The sequence below is a fragment of the Stenella coeruleoalba genome, assembly GCF_951394435.1.
Source record: "Stenella coeruleoalba genome assembly, chromosome: 8".
NCBI lineage: Eukaryota > Metazoa > Chordata > Mammalia > Artiodactyla > Delphinidae > Stenella > Stenella coeruleoalba.
Genome location: NC_137154.1, coordinates 64,732,058 through 64,745,992, shown reverse-complemented (window position 1 = coordinate 64,745,992; position 13,935 = coordinate 64,732,058). Strand labels below are relative to the sequence as shown.

The 13,935-nt window shown below is 40.9% G+C and overlaps 1 long non-coding RNA gene across 1 annotated transcript in view; it reads right to left on the bottom strand.

Moving 5' to 3' along the window:
* Positions 1-716: 716 nt before the first annotated feature.
* The window catches only part of LOC307189952, a 42,156-nt gene continuing 28,937 nt past the window's right edge, over positions 717-13,935 (bottom strand). The window contains exons 2-3 of the long non-coding RNA XR_013829327.1: positions 1,513-1,690; positions 717-939 (exon numbers count right to left, since the gene is read on the bottom strand). This is a non-coding gene — a long non-coding RNA (uncharacterized lncRNA). The remainder of the gene's footprint in view (positions 940-1,512; positions 1,691-13,935) is intronic.

Below are 13,935 nucleotides of genomic sequence, written 5' to 3'. Positions count from 1 at the left end.
ACTAACCACCATTCCTCAAATTTACCTTCAATTCTACTCACAGAGCATTTTTTGCACATTTTAGGGCCTCAAAAAAAGTAAATGTTAATCTGTCCTTCCTCCTCCTTTAAGGATGTCTATCTATTATTTCTGCTCCAAACAATTTATTTTTTCCACTTCCACATCCTTTTGCTGTACCAGAAAAATTCCTATGCACAGAGAGTGGAGAACAAACGGACATGGTCCTTCTTTATATATTTATTTATTTGCGGTACCCGGGCCTCTCACTGCTGTGGCCTCTCCCGCCGCGAAGCACAGGCTCCGGACACGCAGGCTCAGCGGCCATGGCTCACGGGCCCAGCCACTCTGCGGCATGTGGGATCTTCCCGGATCGGGGCACGAACCTGTGTCCCCTGCATCGGCAGGCGGACTCCCAACCACTGCGCCACCAGGGAAGTCTGGTCCTTCTTTAAAAAGCTTTAAAGTCCAGCTCAGATGACTTCCTAAGCTTTCTTCACCCTCTCCCCAAACCAGCTTAGGAATCCTTGCTACTCAAATCTTTCCTCTTATACAATGTATCACATTTTACTATGTATATATAATAAATGCTGTGTATATAGAAAAATATGAATAAGTATAAATTAGGCTCAATTATGTAGAAATGTTACCTGAAAACTGGGTTAGCCTCTTGGTGGTGTCGCCAAAAGACACAACCAAGCCAGATTGCTGGAGAAGGACTTATTACTTGCTGCAAGTAAGGAGAATACCAGGGATTTTTCCCAGAGAAGTGGCTCTCTGAACAGCGAAACTGGGGAAGTTTAAGCTATCGGTACATGCATATTCATGAAGGGGTTTGGATGATAGAGTCCAAGCTCAAGTTGATTGAAGTCATGAGGGTCAGAAAAGGTCACTGTCATCATCCCTTAGATTCCAATTGATCCGGTTGTTGAGATTTAAATTCTGCAAAAAGCCAAGACAGAGCTTTAGGTTAGTCTTTACCATTGAAAGAGAACTGGGAGTCTTTACAACTGACATATTAGCTTTGCTCTTGTTATTTCTCTCGCCTGATAACAGTCCTTTGTTTCTGAATTCTTTTGTCCCCTTAAGATCATTTATTACTGAGACCTGTTCAAAGTCAAGCATTATGGCCAGGCTTAGATCACCAAATGGCTTAGGCCTAAAATGGCTTCTCTTATGTCAAGAAAGCCATGCTTGGTTCTCTTTCTCCAAGAACCCCCCTACGCTATCTGCCTACAGAAAGAGATAACTGGGGGAAAATGACAATGTGGCTATAAAGGCCATGGGTTTTTGTAACTTGGATCAGGATCCGTCCAGTTGATCTTAGTGGGATACTCTCACTTTGAAATATGAAACGCACAAGGGTGATAAAGATTGGTAAAACATAAAAATCCCATAAAAGAAATCATATTATGTTTTATTAAATCCAAATCTTAAAATATCTGATGGTGTCTTGAGAAATCAATAACATTGTATTCTTTTTTAACAATACTCTTCTGCCTTGGGATACTTAACTATATTAACTGTTATTTCTCCATGTAAGCAAAAAGGAAAGAAAAAGCTATAAGGTCCTTAATTGGATATGTCCTCAGTTGAATAAATGCTCTGAAGAGTACAGAGTCGATTTATAACTCCACTTGAGCCATTTGCTTTACTGATGGTCTTTTCTTCTTCCATCCAGCCTGGTAAAGCCCTGTCAAAGAAAACAAACGACTTAGACTCAGTGTGTCCTGTCAGTGTCTATTTTATCTGGAGGCCTTCATGTTCTACTCTTGTGCATGTCTAACAGTCACCTCTCAAGGTAAAGGAGAGAGTGAGCACACATGGCTGAGCAAATGAGAAATAAAACGACCCAAGTTTTCGAAGAAAGTGCTGAAAAGGAGAAGCTGTCTCACCCCCCAACTCACATTGCCTTTAGGTTTCTCCTTTTTGACCTTTTCTTCTCTCAGCTCATTAACTCAGGCATTGGCATAGCAAAGGTGACTTTTTTCTTTTAACATCTTTATTGGAGTATAATTGCTTTACAATGGTGTGTTAGTTTCTGCTTTATAACAAAGTGAATCAGCTATATGCATGCATATATACCTATATCCCCTCCCTCTAGCGTCTCCCTCCCACCCTCCCTATCCCACCCCTCTAATGGTCACAAAGCACCAAACTAATCTCCCTGCGCTATGCGGCTGCTTCCCACTAGCTATCTATTTTACATTTGGTAGTGTATATATGTCCACGCCACTCCCTCACTTTGTCCCAGCTTACCCTCCCCCCACTCGTGTCCTTAAGTCTATTCTCTATGTCTGTGTCTTTTTTTTTTCAAAGAACTGCTTTATTATAATTATTTATTTATTTATTTTTGGCTGTGTTGGGTCTTCGTTTCTGTACGAGGGCTTTCTCTAGTTGCGGCAAGCGGGGGCCACTCTTCATCGTGGTGCGTGGGCCTCTCACTAACGCGGCCTCTCTTGTTGTGGAGCACAAGCTCCAGACGCGCAGGTTCAGTAGTTGTGGTTCACGGGCCTAGTTGCTCCGCGGCATGTGGGATCTTCCCAGACCAGGGCTTGAACCCATGTCCCCTGCATTGGCAGGCGGATTCTCAACCACTGCGCCACCAGGGAAGCCCCGTCTGTGTCTTTATTACTGTCCTGCCCCTAGTTTCTTCAAGACCTTTTTTTTTTTTAGGTTCCATATATATGTGTTAGCATACGGTATTTGTTTTTCTATTTCTGATTTACATCACTCTGTATGACAGACTCAAGGTCCATCCACGTCACTAAAAATAACTCAATTTCATTTCCTTTTATGGCTGAGTAATATTCCATTGTATACATATATACCATATCTTCTTTATCCATTCATCTCTCGATGGAAACTTAGGTTGCGTCCATGTCCTGGCTATTGTAAATAGTGCTGCAATGAACATTGTGGTTGATGACTTTTTTTTTTTTTTTTTTTTTTTGTGGTACACGGCCCTCTCACTGTTGTGGCCTCTCCCGTTGTGGAACACAGGCTCCAGACGTGCAGGCTCAGTGGCCATGGCTCACGCACCCAGCCACTCCGCGGCATGTGGGATCTTCCCAGACTGGGGCACGAATCCGTGTCCCCTGCATCGGCAGGTGGACTCTCAACCACTGCGCCACCAGGGAAGCCCCATGACTCTTTTTGAATGATGCTTTTCTCAGGGTATATGCCCAGGAGTGGGATTGCTGGGTCATATGGTAGTTCTATTTTTAGTTTCTTAAGGAACCTCCATACTGTTCTCCACAGTGGCTGTATCAATTTCATTCCCACCATCAGTGAAAGAGGTTCCCTTTTCTCCACACTTTGACCAGCATTTATTGTTTGTAGATTTTTAGATGACGGCCATTCTGAGCAGTGTGAGATGATACCTCTTTGTAGTTTTGATTTGCATTCCTCTAATGATTAGTGATGTTGAGCATTCTTTCATGTGTTTGTTGGCTGTCTGTATATCTTCTTTGGAGAAATGTCTTTTTAGGTCTCCTGCCCATTTTTGGATTGGGTTGTTTGTTTTTTTGATATTGAGCTGCATGAGCTGCTTGTAAATTTTGGAGACTAATCTTTTGTCAGTTGCTTCATTTGCAAATATTTTCTCCCATTCTGAGGGTTGTCTTTTCGTCTTGTTTATGGTTTCCTTTGCTGTGCAAAAGCTTTGAAGTTTCATTAGGTCCCATTTGCTTATTTTTGTTTTTATTTCCATTTCTCTAGGAGGTGGGTCAAAAAGGATCTTGCTGTGATTTATGTCTTAGAGTGTTCTGCCTATGTTTTCCTCTAAGAGTTTTATACTGTCTGGCCTTACATTTAGGTCTTTAATCCATTTTGAGTTTATTTTTGTGTATGGTGTTAGGGAGTGTTCTGATTTCGTTCTTTTCCATGTAGCTGTCCCGATTTCCCAGCACCACTTATTGAAGAGGCTGTCTTTTCTCCATTGTATATTCTTGCCTCCTTTATCAAAAATTAAGTGACCATATGTACATGGGTTTATCTCTGGACTTTCTATCCTGATCTATTGATCTATATTTCTGTTTTTGTCCCTGTACCATAATGTCTTGATTACAGTAGCTTTGTAGTATAGTCTGAAGTCAGGGAGCCTGATTCCTCCAGCTCTGTTTTTCTTTCTCAAGATTGCTTTGGCTATTTGGGGTCTTTTGTGTTTCCATACAAATTGTGAAAGTTTTTGTTCTAGTTCTGTGAAAAATGCCATTGGTCGATTGATAGGGATTGCATTGAATCTGTAGATTGCTTTGGGTAGTATAGTCATTTTCACAATGTTGATTCCTCCATTCCAACAACATTTTATATCTCTCCATCTGTTTGTATCATCTTTAATATCTTTCATCAGTGTCTTACAGTTTTGTGCATAGAGGTCTTTTGTCTCATTAGGTAGGTTTATTCCTAGGTATTTCATTCTTTTCATTGCAATGGTAAATGGGAGTGCTTCCTTAATATCTCTTTCAGATTTTTCATCATTAGTGTATAGCAATGCAAGAGATTTCTGTGCATTAATTTTGTATCCTGCAACTTTACCATATTCATTGATTAGCTCTAGTAGTTTTCTGATAGCATCTTTAGGAATCTCTTGTATAGTTTCATGTCATATGCAAACAGTGACAGCTTTATTTCTTCTTTTCCGATTTGGATTCCTTTTATTTCTTCTTCTTCTCTGATTGCTGTGGCTAAAACTTCCAAAACTCTGTTGAATAATAGTGGTGAGAGTCGACAACCTTGCCTTGTTCCTGACCTTAGAGAAAATGGTTTCAATTTTTCACCATTGAGAATGATGTTGGCTGTGGGTTTGTCATATATGGCCTTTATTATGTTGAGGTAAGTTCCCTCTATGCCTACTTTCTGGAGGGTTTTTTTATCATAAATGCATGTTGAATTTTGTCAAAAGCTTTTTCTGCATCGATTGAGATGATCATAAGATTTTTCTCCTTCAGTTTGTTAATATGGTTTATCACATTGATTGATTTGCATATACTGAAGAATCCTTGCATTCCTGGGATAGACCCCACTTGATCATGGTGTATGATCCTTTTAATGCGCTGTTGGATTCTTTTTGCTACTATTATGTTGAGGATTTTTTTTTTTTTTTTTTTTGTGGTACACGGGCCTCTCACTCTTGTGGCCTCTCCTGTTGCAGAGCACAGGCTCCGTATGCGCAGGCTCAGTGGCCATGGCTCATGGGCCCAGCTGCTCCACGGCATGTGGGAACTTCCCGGACCGGGGCATGAACCCGTGTCCCCTGCATCGGCAGGGGGACTCTCAACCACTGTGCCACCAGGGAAGCCCTGATTTCCCCTTTTATGGCTGCTAGCATCTGCCTTATGTATTGAGGTGCTCCTATGTTGGGTGCATAAATATTTACAATTGTTATATCTTGTTCTTGGATAGATCCCTTGATCATTATGTAGTGTCCTTCTTTGTCTCTTGTAATAGTCTTTCTTTTAAAGTCTATTTTGTCTGATATGAGAATTGCTACTCCAGCTTTCTTTTGATTTCCATTTGCATGGAATATCTTTTTCGTTCCCCTTACTTTCAGTCTATATGTGTCCCTAGGTCTGAAGTGGGTCTCTTGTAGACAGCATATATACAGGTCTTGTTTTTGTATCCATTCAGCCAGTCTATGTCTTTTGGTAGGAGCATTTTATCCATTTACATTTAAGGTAATTATTGATATGTATGTTCCTATTATCATTTTCTTAATTGTTTTGGGTTTGTTATTGTAGGTCTTTTCCTCCTCTTGTGTTTCCTGCTTAGAGAAGTTCCTTCAGCATTTGTTGTAAAGTTGGTTTGGTGGTGCTGAATTCTCTTAGCTTTTGCTTGTCTGCAAAGTTTTATGTTTTCTGTGAATCTGAATGAGGTCCTTACTGGGTAGAGTAATCTTGGTTGTAGGTTGTTCCCTTTCATCACTTTAAATATGTCCTGCTGCTCCATTCTGTCTTGCAGATTTTCTGCGGAAAGACCAGCTGTTAAACTTATGGGGATTCCCTTGTGTGTTATTTGTTGTTTTCCCCTTGCTGCTATTCATATTTTTTCTTTGTATTTAATTTTTGCTACTTTGATTATATGTGTATTGGCACGTTTCTCCTTGGATTTATTCTACATGGGACTGTCTGCTCTTCCTTAACTTGATTGACAATTTACTTTCCCACATTAGGGAAGTTTTCAAGTATAAGCTCTTCAAATATTTTCTCATTCCCTTTCTTTTCCTCTTTTCTGGGAACCCTTTAATTTGAATGTTGGTGCATTTAGTATTTTCCCAGAAGTCTCTGAGTCTGTCCTCATATTCTTTCCATTCTTTATTCTGCTCTGCGGTAGTTATTTCCACTATTTTATCTTCCAGGTCACTTATCCATTCTTCTGCCTCAGTTATTCTGCTATTGACCCTTCAAGAGAATTTTTAATTTCATTTATTGTGTTGTTCCTCATTGTTTCTTTGCTCTTTAGTTCTTCTAGGTCCTTGTTAAACATTTCTTGTATTTTCTCCATTCTATTTCCAAGATTTTGCATCATCTTTACTATCATTTTTATCATCTTTACTTTACTTTACATTTTTATCATCTTTACTATCATTACTCTGAATTCTTTTTCAGGTAGACTGCCTATTTCCTCTTCATTTGTTTGGTCTGCTGGGTTTTTACCTTGCTCCTTTATCTGTTGTGTGTTCCTCTGTCTTCTCATTTTGTTTAAATTACTGTGTTTGGGGTCTCCTTTTCACAGGGTGCAGGTTCATAGTTCCAATTGTTTTTGGTGTCTGCCCCCAGTGGGTGAGATTGGTTTGGTGGGTTGTGTAGGTTTCCTGGTGGAGGGGATTGGTGCCTGTGTTCTGGTGGTTGAGGCTGGATCTTGTCTTTCTGGTGGGCAGGACCACATCCGGTGCTGTGTTTTGGTTTGTCTGTGACCTTATTATGATTCCTTGCAGCCTCTCTGCTAATGGGTGGGGGTGTGTTCCTGTCTTGCTAGTTGTTTGGCATAGGTTGTCCAGCACTGTAGCTTGCTGGTCTTTGAGTGGAGTTGGATCTTAGCGCTGAGATGGAGATCTCCAGGAGAGCTTTTGCCATTTAATATTACATGGAGCTGGGAGGTCTCTTGTGGACCAATGTCCTGAACTGTGCTCTCCCACCTCAGAGGCACAGGCCTGACACCTGGCCGGAGCACCAAGACACTGTCAGCCACAGGACTCAGAAGAAAAGGGAGAAGAAAAGAAAGAAAGAGAGAAAAAAATTTTAAAAAGTAAAATAGTTATTAAAACAAAAAAATTAAAAAATTATTAAACATTAAAAAAATTAAAAGTAGTAAAAAAGAAAGAAAGAGGGCAACAAAACTGAAAAAGAAATCCAACAGCGATAACAAGTGTTAAAAACTATCCAAAAAAAAAAAATAAAAGACAGATGGAAACCTAGGACAAATGGTAAAAGCCAAGCTATACAGACAAAATCACACAAAGAAGCATAAACATACACACTCTCAAAAAGATAAAAAGGAAAAAAATATGTATATCTATATATAAAAAAAAAGGAAGAGAGCAACCAAATCAATAAACAAATCTACCAATGATAATAAACTCTAAATACTAAACTAGGATAAATATAAAACCAGAAACAAATTAGATGCAGAAAGCAAACCCCAAGTCTACAGTTGCTCCCAAAGTCCAGCGCCTCAATTTTGGGTTGATTCGTTGTCTATTCAGGTACTCCACAGATGCAGGGTACATCAAGTTGATTGTGGAGATTTAATCCACTGCTCCTGAGGCTGCTGGGAGAGACTTCCCTTTCTCTTCTTTGTTCTCACAGCTCCTGGGGTTCAGCTTTGGATTTGGTCCCACCTCTGCATGTAGGTTGCCTGAGGGTGTCTGTTCTTTGCTCAGAAAGGACGGGGTTAATGTAGCAGCTGATTAGGGGGCTCTGGCTCACTCAGGCCAGGGGGAGGGAGGGATATGGGATGCGGGGCAAGCCTAAAGCTGCAGAGGCCAGCATGACATTGCAACAGCCTGAGGCACGCTGTGTGTTGTCCTGGGGAAGCTGTCCCTGGATCACGGGATGCTGGCAGTGGTGGGCTGCACAGGCTCCTGGGAGGGGATGTGTGGTTAATGACCTGTGCTTGCACATAGGCTTCTTGGTGGCTGCAGCAACACCCTTAGCATTTCATGCCTGTCTCTTGTGTCCACATTGATAGCCATGGCTCACGCCCGTCTCTGGAGCTCATTTAGGTGGTGCTCTGGATCCCCTGTCCTCGCACACCCTGAAACACTTGTCTCTTGCCTCTTAGGCAGGTCCAGACTTTTTCCCGGACTCCCTCCCGGCTAGCTGTGGTGCACTAGCCCCCTTCAGGCTGTGTTCACACAGCCAACCCCAGTCCTCTCCCTGGGGTCTGACCTCCGAAGCCCGAGCCTCAGTTCCCAGCCCCCGCCTGCCCCGTCGGGTGAGCAGACAAGCCTCTCGGGCTGGTAAGCGCTGGTCAGCAGCGATCCTCTGTGCTGGAATCTCTCCCCTTTGCCCTCTGCACCCATCTTGCTGTGCTCTTCTCTGTGTGTCCGAAGCTTCTCCCCCACGACCCCTCGTCTCTGCCAGTGAAAGGTCTTCCTAGTGTGTGGAAACTTTTCCTCCTTCACAGCTCCCTCCCAGAGGTGCAGGTTCTGTCCCTATTCTTTTGTCTCTGTTTTTTCTTTTTTCTTTTGCCCTACCCAGGTACATAGGAAGTTTCTTGCCTTTTGGGAGGTCTGAGGTCTTCTGCCAGCGTTCAGTAGGTGTTCTGTTGAAGTTGTTCCACATGTAGATGTATTTCTGATGTATCTGTGGGGAGGAAGGTGATCTCCACGTCTTAGTCCTCCGCCATCTTGAAGGTCTCTCCAAGATGACGTTTAATGGTTGCATTTTAATCTGTTGCTGTTAACAGTAATGACGGAGATTGTGGTCTGGTGAATTGGACAAGAGCCAAGAAAGTGCCAAGACTTTACAGTGAGAAACAAAGACTGTCCTTCTATTGTTTGGGTCATTCACCCTGGACAGAGGGGCAAACCACAACTAAAGCAAAGTAGTGAGACACCTGCCTGCTATTTATATAGGAGAGGATCAATATTTTGTGGGATCAAAAGCTCTTATAATTTGGGGAACCTAAGAAAAAAGGACACAAAATAACAAATTAAAAAGTGGGTAACAAAGGGTTTAGAAAATGGCAAAATATGGAAAATTACAAACGTAAAAGGGCTGACAGACACTATAACCATCACAAAATCCAGAAAAATAACACAATATTCTTATTAACAGGCTGTCTCTTCCACCACTATAATGGTTCCCCGCTCCATATATATGTTCAATTCCTTGTGCCATATATGGAGCACTTTTACATTGCAATAACTCTGGCCCAGCAGGTTCTGGAGTTAAAAGACACAATCGACTTAACTGATGTGGTTAAAATGTATTATGACTGCAACTTTTACAAGGCATATCAACATATTAATAGTGCTCCTAGAAGATGACCTGGAATGGGCCTGCTATAGACTGAATGTTTATGTCTCCCCAAAATTCATATGTTAAATCCTAACTCCCAATATAATTGTGTTAAGAGGTGGTGCTTTTGGAAGGTAGTTAGGTCATTAAGGAGCCTGCATGAATGGGACTAGTGTCTTTATAAAAGAGACCCCAGAGAGTTCTCTTCCCCCTGCCACATGTGAGGACACAGTGAAAAGACAGCTGTGAACCAGGAGGCAGGAGCTTAGCAGACATCAAACCTGCTGGCACCTTAATTTCAGACTTTTTAGCGTCCAGAACTATGAGACATTTCTGTTGTTTATAAGTCACCCAGTCTAGGGTAGTTTGTTATAGCAACCTGAACAGGCTAAGACAGGGTTCAAGCAAGAGAGGGGCCCTGATATTTTAGGTTCATTATCTTTCATCCCATGTGCTAAGTGTACTTTGCTAGGAACTTGACTGTTAAAATTCAGTGACTATTTTGAGATCCTGTAGTAGAAAAACTGGAGAGATTTATGAGGCACATGACAATGTGGAAGGTATCCTAATGATTTCTTTACTTTCATCTTAGAATTCTGATCTATGTGAATGCATTGCATATTCAAAAATTAAGTAAATCATTTTTAAGTAAAAATTTTAAAAGAAACCTATAAGACATGGTTCTACTCTCACCCTTGATAAGCTTCTTCAAATTTTGCTGGGGTGGTAGAAGAGAAGAAAAAAACTGAGAAGTTTGAGAACTCTCAGGAATCTAACAGGGATACAGACTCTAGTTCCTGTGAGCTAACAGGAGAGAAAGGTAGTCAAGAGGGGCCACTGTGGCCTCAGGAGATCAGTCCATTCACAAAAGTCCATTCATAAAATCTGGTTTAGAGTGAGAATAAAGGCCCAGACAAGACACTTGGTGCTAAACAGGGGTTCTGTAACTGGAAGGTCATGCAAGGCCCAGTTGAACGGGCTAGACCAAGGTAACCAGAGGAGGAAGTTTGCCTCCAAGAAGACTCTTGCCGCTGGCTTGCCCCATGCACACTACACAGATCAAGTGGTCCACCACAAGACAGATTCTACACTCAACAGGAGATAGCCTTAGGCCACAGATGTGTGACAGGGTTCCTCATCACTCCTGTATGAGCTCTTGACCTACACAATCTGTAAACAAAATAAAATAATTGTCATTTTAAGCCACTACCTTTGGGGCAGTTTCTTATATAGCATAGTAACCAGAACACTTTTCTCCATCCATTTATTTCTGAAGCAAGGTACTTGGTAGGCATTTTGAACATAAATTATTTTTAACATGTTGTTAGGTGAGTACGCTGAGAAGCAGTGTAAGACCAGCAGTTGCCCTAATTCCAGAGGCAGAATGCATTTCGGTGCTGCTGTACAAGCGCATTCCAGGAGTGCTGAACTCCCACCCACTACCTCTCCAGCCCCGCTGTGTTCTTGTTTCTCTCTGTCCTACGTGCACGCCATTACTTTCACCAGGAATACTCTCCCCTGTATTTCATTCCTTCCATTTTGTTCCTCCCTTCCCTCACCACCTTCTTTATCCAACTCCCTACAGTATGTGATCCTCTTCTGATTGCACAGACCCCTGCTTTCGTCATTGTGAGTGACCAGCACACTGCATAATAACTGCCTTTTTGCATATCTCTCATATGATTATGAAATTGTGAAAGAATTTCAATCCAAAATGGAACCAGATGATATGAAATGGAGAATCTCATACATCTACCCTCAGAAGACTGGAACTTAAGAACTGAGACTGATTTCTGTATATGTCTGATTTACTGAAAACCAAGACATCTCCTGACCAATGATCATTTGCTAAGAATCTGTCCCACCCTCAAGCCAGTGAACTTACTGCCTGAACTCTGGCTGGACTTCTCCCTCTTCACACTGTTGCCCATAAATGTAGCCTGCCCCAAATCCTCATGGACTCACCTGTAAGTTGCTGCAGCGCACGTTTCCTGAATTGCAGTTCCTCTGCTATTTTCAAATAAACTCAATTTCTGGTAGTTTGAGCTTGCTCCAGTTTACCTCTTTATTTATGGTTGACAAAATCCTTAAAAGGTGTGGAAAAATTCCTGTTCATTGTCATACTTCTAAAGCTCTAACATGCACATAAAATTTGGTATATAGTAAGTCCTTATTATTTACTCGCTAAAAGGATTAATGAACTATAATATGTCCATTACTGCAGGGATTCAGTTAGATGACTCCTTACCCCAATATAGTTTTTCTTAGCATGTGTTGTCCAAATGGAACTGAACCTTCATTCAATTCTCAGAGAAGAGCAGGAACCATTCTGTGAACCAATATGAAGACGTGGGCTGGTAAAAGCCACTGGATCAAGAATAAAATACCTAGGAATAAATCTACCTAAGGAGACAAAAGACCTGTATGCAGAAAATTATAAGACACTGATGAAACAAATTAAAGATGATACAAATAGATGGAGAGATATACCATGTTCTTGGATTGGAAGAATCAACATTGTCAAAATGACTCTACTACCCAAAGCACTCTACAGATTCAATGCAATCCTGATTAAACTACCAATGGTATTTTTCACAGAACTAGAACAAAAAATTTCGCAATTTGTATGGAAACACAAAAGACCCCGAATAGCCAAAGCAATCTTGAGAACAAAAAACGGAGCTGGAGGAATCAAGCTCCCGGACTTCAGACTATACTACAAAGCTACAGTAATCAAGACAGTAGGGTACTGGCACAAAAACATAAATATAGATCAATGGAACAGGATAGAAAGCCCAGAGATAAACCCACGCACATATGGTCACCTTATCTTTGATAAAGGAGGCAGGAATGTACAGTGGAGAAAGGACAGCCTCTTCAATAAGTGGTGCTGGGAAAACTGAACAGGTACATGTAAAAGTATGAGATTAGAACACTCCCTAACACCATACACAAAAATAAGCTCAAAATGGATTAAAGACCTAAATGTAAGGCCAGAAACTATCAAACTCTTAGAGGGAAACATAGGCAGAACACTCTATGACATAAATCACAGCAAGATCCTTTTTGACCCACCTCCTAGAGAAATGGAAATAAAAACAAAAATAAACAAATGGGACCTAATGAAACTTCAAAGCTTTTGCACAGCAAAGGAAACCATAAACAAGACGAAAAGACAACCCTCAGAATGGTAGAAAATATTTGTAAATGAAGCAACTGACAAAGGACTAATTTCCAAAATTTACAAGCAGCTCATGCAGCTCAATAACAAAAAAACAAACAACCCAACGCAAAAATGGGCAGAAGACCTAAATAGACATTTCTCCAAAGAAAATGTACAGACTGCCAACAAACACATGAAAGAATGCTCAACATCATTAATCATTAGAGAAATGCAAATCAAAACTACAATGAGATATCATATCACACCAGTCAGAAAGGCCATCATCAAAAAATCTAGAAACAATAAATGCTGGAGAGAGTGTGGAGAAAAGGGAACACTCTTGCACTGCTGGTGGGAATGTGAATTGGTTCAGCCACTATGGAGAACAGTACGGAGGTTCCTTAAAAAACTACAAATAGAACTACCATATGACCCAGCAATCCCACTACTGGGCATATGCCCTGAGAAAACCAAAATTCAAAAAGAGTCATGTACCAAAATGTTCATTGCAGCTCTATTTACAATAGCCCGGAGATGGAAACAACCTAAGTGCCCATCATCGGATGAATGGATAAAGAAGATGTGGCACGTATATACAATGGAATATTACTCAGACATAAAAAGACACGAAATTGAGCTATCTGTAATGAGGTGGATAGACCTAGAGTCTGTCATACAGAGTGAAGTAAGTCAGAAAGAGAAAGACAAATACCGTATGCTAACACATATATATGGAATTTAAGAACAAAAATGTCATGAAGAACATAGGGCTAAGACAGGAATAAAGACACAGACCTACTGGAGAACGGACTTGACGACATGAGGAGGGGGAAGGGTGAGCTGTGACAAAGCGAGAGAGGCATGGACATATATATACTAACAAATATAAGGTAGATAGCTAGTGGGAAGCAGCCGCATAGCACAGGGATATCAGCTCGGTGCTTTGTGACTGCCTGGAGGGGTGGGATAGGGAGGGTGGGAGGGAGGGAGACGCACGAGGGAAGAGATATGGGAACATATGTTTATGTATAACTGACTCACTTTGTTATAAAGCAGAAACTAACACACCATTGTAAAGCAATTATACTCCAATAAAGATGTTAAAAAAAAAGAATATATTGACTAATATATTGAATTTTTGTAATACATAAAAATATTTTGGTAGTTGGAAAAATCAGTGTAGAAAGTTGTACATGATAATTTAGAAGAATGTAAAACAAGTAGCCAGGTTTTAAAAGGAGTAATTAGTAGAAGAATGTATGTAAGGGATATTCACCAAATGTAACAATGATGTGAGGGGTATTTACTTAA